Genomic DNA, 13,444 nt, shown 5'->3' on the forward strand with positions numbered 1-13,444 from the left:
TTTCTCAATACCAAATCCCCACGGACACCACGGCAAATACGCTTATTTTACTCTTTTACTCTATTTATTAGTAAGTGCGAACTAGTATAAAGATTGCTGGCAACAGCCATTTTAGGATTGTTTCTGATTTGGTCTTAGTGACTTAGGAGTCCTCTTGACTACCCCTAACTTTTCACAGATTTAGAGCTGGTTTTAGCACTAAAATGCCAATTATTTTTAATAGTTTCTCCTAAATCTGCAAGTTAGGAGCTACTTTTAGCCTTAAGATGTTTTGTGAAGTCAGGCATATCAAAAAACACCACACGTCACTCAACTAACTTCTCACAATCTGCAGTACTTAGCCTGACTTCTACAAGCCACAATCCAAAAAATAAAACCTACTGAAAACTGCCCAATTTACCAAAACACACAACTTTATAGTTAAGTATAGACTGTTAACTGCCTTGGACAAGACCTTAGCAAAGGCAAATCTTGAAGTTAAAATGAGACTAAAAAACAAATATGGGACTAAGAATCTAATAGCGCTTTTCCATTACCAGTACCAGCTCGACTCGACTCGCCTTGACTCGGCTCGGCTCGCTTTTCGGTCCGTTTTCCATTGCAGATAGTACCTCCAACAATAGTACCTGGTCGTCATAGCGAAGCCGCAGGAAACTGCCGTGACAATCTTTTACGCGAGACACACCCGCTACCCACACACACAGGACAATGGAGGAATTCGAGTGTATGCTGTTTTTGTTTTTGCTGTTTTTTATTCAGGATACTGCGTCTGGCGCGTGCAATGACGACGCAGTGAATAGTGACGATTCTCTCTGACCAATCAGCAGTCTGCCGTGATTTCACATCACATTTTAGTATCGCCTCAGCTCGCCTCAGCCCGCTTAGAACCTCGCCGGAGGTGGTACGAAAAAAAGTACCTGGAAGCAGGTACAGGTACAACTTTTACACAGTGGAAAACCAAACAAAGCCGAGTCAAGTCGAGCCGAGCCGAGGCGAGCTGGTACTGTGTAACGTTAGTGGAAAAGCGCCATAAGGCAGGGATAGGCAACTCTGCTCCTGTTGGGACACTTTTGTCACAGATTTTAGATCCAACCCCAATTTAACACATCTACCTATAATCCTATAAAAAAATTTTTTTATAAAATCTGCAAAAAAATAGTGGCCCCCCTAGGTGCAGAGCTGCCCATCTTGTAACCAGGTACCTTGATAAATAAACTTCAGCCAGTCCTTTGGAAGACCACTGAGAGCTGCAGGTGCTACTCTGCTTCTCTACATCCAGGAATAGCACAAAGTTTTGTAGACACCATATCTTGCACCTATTGTTAGTTAAATACTAACTGTGAAAAATCTACTGATGTTGAGGAAAAATAGACTACATTCACATTAGTCTCTGAGATTGACAAACATGTTAACTGACAGGTGTGACTCAAACTGTCCTGTTCATACAGTAAACTATTGTAAACCAGCCAGGGCTGCGTTTCTCAAAAGCATCAAAATCCCAAGTAGAACGTAGAACCATTGCCACCAATGGTCTCTACGATCAACTTAGCTCACAATGCTTTTAGGAAACGCAGCCAAGTACTATAAGAATGAATAACTAAATGTCAAGCCATTATATTTTTGCAATTAGTGCCAAGAATATCACCAGAGAAAAACTAAAATATTACTAAAATTACTAATAAATATTACTAAAATATAGTAAAACAAACACCAAATATAGCAACATAACTCCAGAAAGAGTGGACACAATCTTATTAAACTATCCAAAATAAAAATATCCAAACAAAGTGAGGTACACAGATACAGAAACATGTGCCTTGTTGCTAAGATTTGTTCTAAAGTAGTCTTAGTGCATCAGGAGTCAGATTTCACTTATCACGAGACGACAGTAGCCTATATAACAGATAAATCGATAGTAGATGATTTGGTGTGCAAAAGATCTTGGGCATCATTGACAAAAACCTTATCTTGTAAAATGTGTGGTCAGTCCCACCGCACCTTATACACTGGTTATGCATGATCACAAATTTGAAAAGCATGCATTCAAAATCGATTTCAATACCCTGCATATTGAAAGCGGCTCCTGTTTGCCACGAGTTATAGGCCTATACACAGAGTACACATGATCGCGCTTTCAAAAGCTAAAGTGAAAAAAGCGTGCGCACACATTCAATTCAAAAGTTAATATCGGAATAACTGATATCTTATAACTGAATGTATGGTGTAGCATTTGGGTCATACACAGACCACAAACTGATGGGAGTCAAAGACAAAAACTGGTTCCAAACCCTTCGGATGACACACAGCTTATATCTCCGGAACCCCAAATGGAAACAAAAAGAAAAGGCAACATAAGCAGTACAGAGTGGTTATCCCACTGTGATGTGACGCATGGTTAGTTGTCCCGTACAGTTCCAATAACACATCACAGATGCCATGCAAGCATAAGTACCTCAATTACATGGAACACAAAGCATTAATTGTAAGAAGTTTGATGAAAAAATGCAAAATTCTAAAAGCTATTTTTAGATTAAAATAATTTGCACCAAGCAGCATATTGATTTGCTCAAGTTTTTTTTTTTTTTTCCTAATTAAAAGATTTATACACAATGTTGACTCACATGAGATGAAATGTCTAGACCAAGGGTAGCCAACCCCGCTCCTGAAGGATACCCTCCTGCAGACTTCATTCTCAACCCTGCTCCAACACACCTGTGATTGAGTTGACCAATAAAATTGGCTGCAAGGTGAGGTGCACGCTTAACTGGTTTGGGGGAAAAAAAGAAAAAGAAATCATGCATCCTGAACACCTTTGATCAACCTGTTACAGATGTGCTTGATTAGGGCTGGAGCTAAACTCAGCAAGATGGTTGCCCTCCATGGAGCAGGACTGGCTGACCAAACCTGTCCTGGAGGTTTACCAAAGCTGTCCACCCCTGCACATTTTAGTTTTCTCCATCTAACAAACCTGAATTAACTCATTAGCTCATTAGTAGATTCTGCAGAACCCGAAATTGGTGTGCCCAAAACCAGAGACATCCAAAATCTGCATGGGTAGAAGGTCTCCGGGACAGATTTGAGAATCACTGGCCTAGACCAGAGGTTTTCAACTCAAGTCTCCAGAACACTGGCCCTCCAGGAATTGAGTTCCAACCCCAACCAAACAGCCCAAAACAAGCTTATCACAGTGTTCAGAATTACTTGCAAATTACAGAGGTTTTTAATTAGGCTTGGAACTAAAGACCGCAGGACACCAGCCCTCCAGAACTTCAGTTCAGTTCAGTTTCAGTTTATTGTCCCCTAAGGGAAACTTGTCTTACAGCGAGGTAAACATACAGGTAGCACAACAGGTAAACACCACATACACATACGAATAAACAACACAAACTACTAATTAAAAACTCTATTACTCTACTACTCATCTAGGTCAAAGAATTGTGCAAATTTAGCAAACGAATTGGACTAGGAGTTCTTTATCCTATTGGACTTAAAACAAGGGACTCTGAATCTCCGGCCTGAGGGGAGGACCTCAAAAGAACAATGAAGGGGGTGATTTACACAGTCCAATATGGCATCTGCTTTCCTCATAACCTGCCTCTCATAAATATTTGTCAAGGAAACCTGTGGACAGCCTATTAACTTACCAGCCACCTTCACAATGTGGCTGAGGTTATTTTTCTCCCTCAGGCTGATGCCCCCATACCAGGCAATAAAAGCAAAAGTAAGGACAGATTCAATAAAAGATTTATAAAATAAAGACAGAATAACCATATCAACATTAAAAGAGTTCAGCTTCCTTAGGAAGTACAATCGTTGTTGTCCCTTTTTGCAGATCATCTCTGTGTTTGTCAAATTTGAGTTTACTGTCTATCACAGTACCCAGATATTTATACTGCTCTACCACCTCTATGCTGATTCCTTTTATATAGGTGGGTGGAGGAGAACCAGGTTGTTTTCTCCTAAAATCTATGAGCATATCCTTGGTTTTAGAGGTGTTAAGCTGAAGAAAAGACCTGTCGCACCAACTGACAAACTCGTCGACCACTGGCCCATGCTGAGATTCATGTTTCTGCAGTAAACTGACAATAACTGCATCATCAGCATATTTCAGGATGTGTCTATTACTATACTGGCTCCTACAATCGTTAGTGTAGAGCAGTGGTTCTCAATTCCAGTCCTCGTGACCCACTGCTCTGCACATTTTGTATGTCTCTCTTATCTGACACACTCAGTTCAGTTCATGGAGTCTCTCCTAATGAGCTGATGATCTGGTTCAGGTGTGTTAAATAAGGGAGACATACAAAATGTGCAGAGCAGTGGGTCACGAGGACTGGAATTGAGAACCACTGGTGTAGAGGATGTATAGTAGAGGTGAAAGTACACAACCCTGCGGGGAGCCAGTGGACACGCCTTTCAGAGAGACAACCATTCACCTTAACTCGCTGTGATCTGTTTGTTAAAAAATCCATAATCCAGCTCACAAGATTACTCTCAATATTAAATTCTGATAATAATTTACTGACTAAAACATGTGGCTGCATAGTATTAAAAGCAGAAGAAAAATCCAAAAACAAGAGCCTGGCGTGTGTACCAGGACCCTCTAAATGTCTATAAAAGAGATCTAAAAGTGTAATCTGGGCATCCTCTACCCCCCTGCTAGCCCTGTATGCAAATTGCCTGGGCTCCAGGGCCCCCCCCACCCTGGACAGCAGAAGCCGCTTTACAATCCTTTCAAATGACTTCATGACCAGTGAGGTCAATGCCACTGGTCTGAAGTCATTTAATGTGTTTGCAGAGTTGCCCTTTGCCACTGGAACTATGATAGACTCCTTCCAAGCCATTGGGACCCTTCCCTGTTCCCAGGACATCTCAAAAATGTCAGCAAACACCCCACAGAGCTGCTCTGAACAGCACTTCAACAATTTTCCAGTAATTCCATCTGGTCCTGGACTCTTATTTACCTTAGTTCTCTTAAATACAGACCTAACCTCCTCCTTTGTAATTGAGAAAGGTATGGATTCTACCTGAGCCTGTTCCTCAGTTAATTTCTTTAGTTTGTCTGAAAAGTCATGAATATCAAAAAGTGAAAAAAAGATGTTCAAAGCTTCAGATAACTCGCTATCATTTTTATACATTGGCAATTGAACTGATTTATTATGTGTTTTTTGCAAACCTATCATTCTTTTCACACCATCCCATGCTACCTTCAAGTTGTTACTGCCCAGTCTTTCCTCTATCTTATTTTTATATTGCAATTTAGCCTTCTTGGTTTCTGCTCTGACCTCATTAGTTGCCTCCCTAATTTCACGCTCATCCCCCTTATGAAAAGCCCTATGTTTTTTCATTAAAACTTGTTTCAGTGAGCTAGTGACCCATGCCATGGCTTATTATTTGCATACACTTTAACATACTTTTTGGGAATAATAGAATCCACACAAAAAGAAATATAACAACATACAGCGTCAACAAGCTCATCAATATCCGAAGCAGAGTCAATGAAGACAGACCAATCGGTGCAATCAAAACAACCTTGTAATTTCAGAACAGACTCATCCTCCCAGGTCTCAATCTCTCTCGTTTTAACTTCCCCCATTTTAAGCATAGGTCTGTACACCGGGATGAGATTGATAGTACAGTGATCTGAGGATCCTATGGGAGCCAGAGGGGAGGCAAACCACCACCAGAGGGGAGGCAACACACACACACCACCACCCTGAGATTTCCCCGTGGCTTCTGCGTCTCTATCCAACCTGACAGGCGCCCCAAAGCCGCTGATCGATAAATCCGTGTTGGTGTCTTTAGACGATAGCCACGTCTCACTGAAGGCCATAATACAGGCATTCCTGTATTCCTGTAAATAGTTCGAATTTGCTTGAAGCTCATCAATCTTGTTTCTGAGCGATTGAGCATTTGCGAGTATTATTGAAGGGAGCGGAATACGGCGTATTTTTTGTCGTTTTAACCAAAGTCGGACGCCACCTCTCCTTCCTCGCTTCCTCTCTTTGCGAGAGTATTTGCAATAATTTCCAGGAGACCTGCGCCTAGAGATCTCAGCTAGAATGTCTTCAGATACAAGCGGGTCCAAGTATATATTTCCCACACACGGATTGTCCCATCGCATCAAACATTCCCGAGAGATTGTCCTTACCGGCTCACGTTGCTGGCTGCGTTCGCCTTGGACATAATAAATCCATAAAGTCCATAAGATGACAGCGTAGTATATCTCCATGGCGACTGTTTGAATGAACAATCGTATCTAGTCCATTTTCATCAAACAACGAATCAAAACAGGAAACTTATTTCAGCACTTCTGACAAACAAAACGCAGACAAACAAACACACCTGCTACTGGTCGCTACAGGAAGAGTAGCTCCCCCAAGAACTGGAAGACTCCCAACTCCTTCAAGAACTGGAGTTGAAGAGCCCTGATCTAGACATTAGTCATCTAGAAAAAAATATTTTTATTGTAAAATAAAGTCGCCCCCTGCCATAAGATATTATATATTTGACGGAGTTACTAATATTAGTAAATAATACTTCGTAAACAATAATATTACTTGTTTTCTGACCAGTGCTCAAGACTATACGATGCATAAACACAAAACAAGCAAACCAATCTAAAAATATACAAAAAAATAAACCTAGACACAATATAACAATGGAGCATGAGTTAAGCACATGCAATCCATTGGTCCAAATAAAATGAGTATGAGCTGACGCTGTTCCAGTTGGATGAAATCAACCACAATGATCCGCTACTTCTATACACAGATCAAGGTTAGACTGCAGGCAGAGAACTCACGGCTGTCTATTCACAGTGTAATGAAGCAGCCAGCCTCATAACACAAACCACCAACAATTCACAAAATAACAGGGAGATTCAAATCCAAGAATGTCCATTATGAATGTTTGTAGTATGAAACTGATAAAAGGAATAAAAATCAACAAATTCACAGCACGGGTGTAAAAGCAGCAGCAGTTAGTAAACAATAATGAAATCTATTGGAGTGGATGCATGTCCAAGTCCAAGATCACGGACCAAGATCATTGACTGACATGTCCAAGAATAAAGCCAAGGGAAACTAAAAAAACGAATGAAAGTGCATGTGCCTTTAGCAAGTTCATTGTAAAACAAGAAATTCATTTGCAAGCTTGAATGCACACCTGGGACCTGTCCCAAATGGCGCACATTGTGCACTTGCAGTTTTGTGGACCTGCGATGACTGCCGCAAGTGTGTGCACAAGTCCACAAGACCATAGGGTGCCCCATTTGACATTTCTAGGTTTAAGAAGGATGCTCCCAGGCATTGGGACTGATATGTGCCCTTGATGCACACTTTTGCCATGCTGGCCTTGACGCAGGCTGCATAGCAGATGACTACCTGACATTCTATACACAAACGTTTGAACAGGACAGGGTAAACAAATTAACCTAACTGTAAGATTATGTAATAGATATTATCAGTAAAATCCAGTAAGTAACTGTCCTTTTGAGAGAACATTAAATGAGATTGTTGTTTATGGTTGAAAATGCAATTTTCAGTGCAATGGCCCATGCTCTGAACCCTAGACAACAGAGGTGCCACATAACCTGTTTTGCAAAAAAGAACAAAAAATATAAAGAAAAGCTCCAGATACACCATATGGTCAAACGTAAATGGACAACTCCTTTTACTTAATAAGTTTGGATATTCCAGTAAATTCTCGGAGGATAAATCTTAATTCTGCTGCATACAATGACATTGTGGGTACACCGTACAGCAGGGTTGCCGAACCCTGTTCCTGGAGATCTACCGTACTGCAAAGTTCAGATCCAATCCATATCCAACACACCTGTCTGTAATTATCAAGTGCTCCTGAAAATCTTAATGAGCTGGTTCAATTGTGTTTGATCAGGATTGGAGCTGAACTTTGCAGGAAGATGGATCTCCAGGAACAGGATTGGGCAACCCTGCAATATAGGATACCAATATGATACCGTAATACCCCTGTGCACAAAGCAGGTATCCATAAAGAAATGGTCTATGGAGGAACAATGTTTACTGGGTGATCAGAAACTTGGCATAAACATTTGGCCCAATTAAGGTATTCCCCAAGAGGTTTGTTTTTGCAGGTTTGGTTGAGCTTCGGTTTATGTTCACTGATCAATGTTTAAATGTGAATAAAAGTCTAAAATCAATCTGTTCATCCTATAAAGCAATAAAGTCTCTTCAGAAAAATTGGACTAAACCTTTTGAAGCTTTTTAAACTTTTTGAAGTGTCAAAATAGTAGTTGCATGTTGGTCAATGGAGGGACAGAAATCCCTCAGATTTCATTTTATTTCATTTGTGCTCCGAAGATGAATGAAGGTCTTACGTGTTTGGAACGACATAAAGTTTGAGTAATTAATGACATTTTTGGGTGAACTAGGCCTATCCCTTTGAGTGATACTGATGGAGGTGGGATCCTTGCATCCACCAGTTTGGCGTAAATGATGGCCCTTTTCACAAATACTATTTGCGCATTTTCAGTTACAATACTCACAGATGCTAGCCTGGAAAGCCAGACCCACATCAAGATGTTGGGTCTGGGAACACACCATTGGCAGGGCTCAATACGAGGGGCGGGATAAACGGTTGTCTTTCAAATTCCCTCTGCACGCAATAGGATAGCGCTACAACCAACCAGAGCGTTTTCCCACCAGCGGAGCAAGTTGATAGATTAAACTTCTGCCGTATCTAGTCGGCAAAACTACGAACACATCTACCTTTTTTAGGAATGACTTAAGTGCCATTCTTTGTTCTTTTCTCAAAGAAAAGCTTAACTCCAAGTCCTCCAGAGTCACGAAAGACCGCTGTTCGCCAGTAGCAGCCGCCATTCTTTGATTTCAAGTAGTAGGGAACCGTCAAAACTGTCGTCATTATGTTAAGCCCGCCCGCAGACTCTATACACGATGTGATTGGCCTGACTAGAGTTTGTTTTTTCCAGCTCGAAAGCCAACGGAGAGTTGCTAGACCACCCTGGCTGCAAAATAAAATTTGCTGCTGCTAGGGTGCGTCTAGATTTCTAGGCTAAACAGATGCAATATTTTCATTGTGAAGAACTAATTTCGTCAGACAGCATGTCGAAAATGCTGTATCAACTGTTTTACAACTTAAGATCAATATAATTTAATTATAAAGCAAATAATTGTATTGTAATAATTATTAAAGATAGGTGCAGTACATGTGAAACAAGTCATAAGCCTTATTCGGACAGGACTAGTTTTTTCCATGTGGATGTTAGAGGAATTCATGTTTCACAGATGTAGCCTACTTTGCGATTTTAATCCCGTCCGAAACTGCCAAGTCAGTGTTTTTCTCAATCAACCACTGTAAAGATTCCATGGCAAATTACCCACTGTTTCGGCAAACTCAACAGTCCTCTGAGAAATCTAATCTCATCCAAATGTGAATGTCAGTGATTGCTGATTCTAATGCTTGTTCTCATGTGTTTTTGACCTACCTGAGCTACCGTTTCCACACCAATCTTCGGCATGCTTTCATTTAGTTTCAATATGGATAGTATCTGACGAAAAAAATAACATATACAATCAATAAATAGAGCCAAATTGCCGAAACTGCAAAGACTGCCCATTTTAAGTGTCAGTTAAGAATAATATACTGGTTTAGATTTCTCTACTCACTTATGCAAGTTTTTTTTAATAAACATCCGTGGCTAAAAACTCATGAAGTTTACTTAAATAGGTTTTTATAATAACTTAAAATTGTTTTAACAAATAATAAATTAAAAGACTTAAGTCATACGTGATACACGCAAGCACAGCACATGACCTTCTGTAACACCCATTTCTAGAAAATACACTCCCACCTCTGTAATAAACAGACGTTAGTCCCGTCCGAATCAGTACATGAAATCACAGAGTCATCATACAATAAAAATGGACAATTCTTTTAATGCAATATTGCAGTGTTTATTATAAAATATTTATCCATGCTCTTTTTTTTTTTAAATTCACGTGCCCTCAAAATCTTTAAATCAAAATAACTTTCCCTCCCATTTGCAACGACATCTCTTCCCTGATGACGAGCAAGGGCGGGACAATCTGTCACTCACATGAGATTGCATCAATACCAAAATGATAATGATAATTTTTTTCTTGTCAAAGAAACCTTTTTCCTGGTTATTCATCACAATAGGGGAAAAAAAGACTATCGCAACTTATGTCATGTCGACTTAAAATGCACTCTGTAATTTTATTATGTTTGAACTGGGCAATATGGTGCCATCTTGGTATTATAGTCCAAGCATAGCTAGTGCTGTGGATGCAGCATCATGAAAAGGAAATCATTTTCCATTACTGATGCCACTGTTCAAATACACTTTTCAAAGTCAAAATCTCATCAATGCCTTTGCTTTCCAAAGCAACTTAAATTGCATTCAAAGTATACACTTTATCAGTTGTGCATTCTCTGGGAATCAAGTCCATGACATTTGCATTGTAATAGTGTCCTATAATAGAAGAATTACAAAGATAAAGCAAGTAGTACATGACTGGTCATCAACATGGCAGCCTCCATGAGATGACCCACTTAATGTAAAATAAATCAGCTTTTATTAGGCTACTGATATGAATACTTGAATATTCATCTCATGTACTTTTCATTTAAAGGCAAAATTAACAGAAAACAAAACAAAAACTGAGCGCACTTTTAAAATGTCAGCGATGGAAAGACCATTAAATGTTAGCTTTTTTTAATAATATTTTTTTTTCCTTATCACATATCCATCTTCTATTATTCACTGACAAGATCAACAAATAATCCTAATACTTGACTCAACTCTTCAGTCACATTTGGTTCTGAAACTGCACCCTTGTTTAAAACTGGATTAGTACTGCTACCACTCTAGGTTTAATGGCAAATTATATGAATGACTTGTAAAGTCATTACTAAATGTGTAAGCTAAATGTGAGAAAAAATTTGTCTTCAACCGTGTAAATTTTATTTTGCCATCAAGTAAGATGATCAATCAGCTAACCAGTGCTGTTGACATGACAAACAAAGTTTATTATTAATATACTACTCTATCATAATCAGTGTCATCTTGGGCTCATATACAAATGCCTGCATTCAAGTCACAAATGTTATGCTCAGGTTGGATAACAGGGTGATGTGCATGCAGCGAATATGCCACAAGTTACCTTACTAATAATTCTATTGTAACACACTAACTTGTGTGTTATATTCTGTGTGCAGTAAGTAAAAAGTCACTGCTTTGACAGTACTCAAAGATTTTGCATGTGGCTATTATATTGTAAAAATAAAGATACATGAGGAATTGTTCATTGACAAGATGCAATAACTCCTCTCAATTCCACCAGAAGATATCATACATCTTTATCTGTACATGAAAGCAAGTAAACACCCATATATTCTATGAGCAATAACATATAGTGAGAAGAATTAAAAACAGCCTGCAAAATTAGTAAAGTCAACTTACCCTAATATGCCAGTACACATTCCAAAAGCAGACTCACTCCAGTGATCAACGTTTTGTCCTTAACACTGTAAAAAAGAAAGAAAAAAGAAAAGAAAAAAAGGCTGACATCATTATCAAACATTCATGTCTAAAGGGGAAAGACTTCTAATCATAATACATTTATTTACACATAAATCAAGTATAAAACAGTATGTTACTTTCACGAACATCTTAAACCATTTCAATTTTTTTAAACTATACAAACTAAATATATTATTAAAACAAAACAGCTATATAATAGGTTCACCATGGAAACCTTTAGCCTCTAAACGATGGAGTATGAGTCCCTCCTGACAGTGTGTACAGTGACAAACCAGTGGCTGTTTTAAAGTGATGCAGATTTTTAGTTATAGTGACACTTGCAACAGTCAATAAATGATCAGATGTGTCAAGTACAGTAACAACGTAAATATACGGATGTATACTGAATTAAAACGTTAATTGATGTATTTTATTTGTTATTTGGTTGTTTATATAATGCTAACGGAGCAACCAGAAAGAGAAATGCACGAAGCTAAGCTGGCTGGCTAGCAACATGGAAGTCCAACGTCACAAAACAAAATGGGCTGCATGCTTGGAACCTGGAGTACAAGCACACAAACAAGAACTGGCGATCCCAGAAACTACGCAAATCAGCGTCTAAATTTGCGATGTAAATCTTACCTAGTGCATTATACATTCTTTGTATTATATTTCCCCGTTAAATAACGTAGCAAAGCAGTATAAGCTTCTCCCCATGAGCTTCTCCCCTTCAGAACGGCTCGTACTCACCGTCGTGCTCGGCTTCCTGCTGCTGTCGTTTTCCTTTGTAAGATGCACCTTCCCGTTGCGCAATGCGCACATAATATTCCCAAACTTTCAATCCAAGTTAAAGCTCATTGGAACATTATTCATTATTTTAAAAAAGCATTACGGGTTTGATGTTAGTACAATTCGATGCACATTCACCAAACAATGTGGCTCACCCGACCCCGGGATATTTCGTGACACTCGACCACTTGGACCTATGAGAAGACGGCTAAAGGAGAGGAAGACCCGCCTCCAGTTCTACGGGGCCTCCATTTCAATGTCCAATGTGTGGGAGCATTTTTTTGCGCATGGTATCTTAGGAACATACCTTAAAATGGCTGCCGATGTTGTGGGAGGTGCTTATTAGATATATTCTGTCGACCATCCTACATGATGCCTTTGATTGTTGCAGGGTGCAGTACCACAGTTTCTTGTCAAAGAACTTGACATAGCAGTTTACCCAGCGTTCCAACAATCCAAGCCACCTTTCTTGTTCTTTAATGCGGTAAGATTTCATTATTACTATTGTGACAAATATGTCACAGAACCGATTTTGGAGCCCACCACACCTTTGCACCTGATAACCTACAGTAAAAGTTTAATAAGCAATGTGGACTGTTATCTTGTAGATTGGAAAAGGTAATTGTAACAAACAACTAATGAACTAAACAACTAATGTGGTTCCTCTGGCTTTCACATTGATAAATCAGATTAACTTTGTGAGTCTGATAAAAAAAAATTATATCACTGAGAGCATCCATTCACTCATTTCCTTTGAGCAGGTTGTAGGCACAACTAATGCAAATGCTTGCTTTTTTTAACCCCAAGGGATGTCCTGGCAAAGATGCATAAATGTACCACCCAGTGAAAGGCTCAACTTTGCTCAGGGAGTGAAACAGCCCTTAATATTTACAATTTCCCCCTATACTCCTTCCTGCTTCACCAGCTCAACCCATTTCTTAGCTCAATTTCAATTATTTGGATGAATACCTCCCTCTTCATCCTAGAGTTGTATCTCTATAAGGAGAATAGATACAATACTAGAGAGCTGTCACTCATAGTGAAAGGGAACTGTTAAAAAGTGTAAATTGGTTGAAACAACACATTATGGCTACATATATTATAAACAGGGAA

At 39.3% G+C, this 13,444-nt stretch overlaps 1 protein-coding gene across 4 annotated transcripts in view; it reads right to left on the bottom strand.

Annotated features, from left to right (window-relative positions):
- znf1035 (zinc finger protein 1035) overlaps nt 1-12,715 on the bottom strand; it is a 29,458-nt gene extending 16,743 nt beyond the window's left edge. Inside the window, exons 1-4 of one of the 4 annotated variants that reach the window (XM_084087972.1) lie at nt 12,293-12,650; nt 11,483-11,547; nt 9,485-9,547; nt 2,622-2,764 (exon numbers count right to left, since the gene is read on the bottom strand). The gene's annotated coding sequence lies outside the window, so the exon portion shown is untranslated. Of the gene's footprint in view, nt 1-2,621; nt 2,765-9,484; nt 9,548-11,482; nt 11,548-12,292 lie in introns of all 4 variants that reach the window. The other 3 variants (XM_084087970.1, XM_084087971.1, XM_084087969.1) reach the window with 3 other exon arrangements.
- Nucleotides 12,716-13,444: the final 729 nt, after the last annotated feature.

This window comes from Abramis brama, assembly GCF_963993115.1.
Source record: "Abramis brama genome assembly, chromosome: 17".
Classification (NCBI taxonomy): domain Eukaryota; kingdom Metazoa; phylum Chordata; class Actinopteri; order Cypriniformes; family Leuciscidae; genus Abramis; species Abramis brama.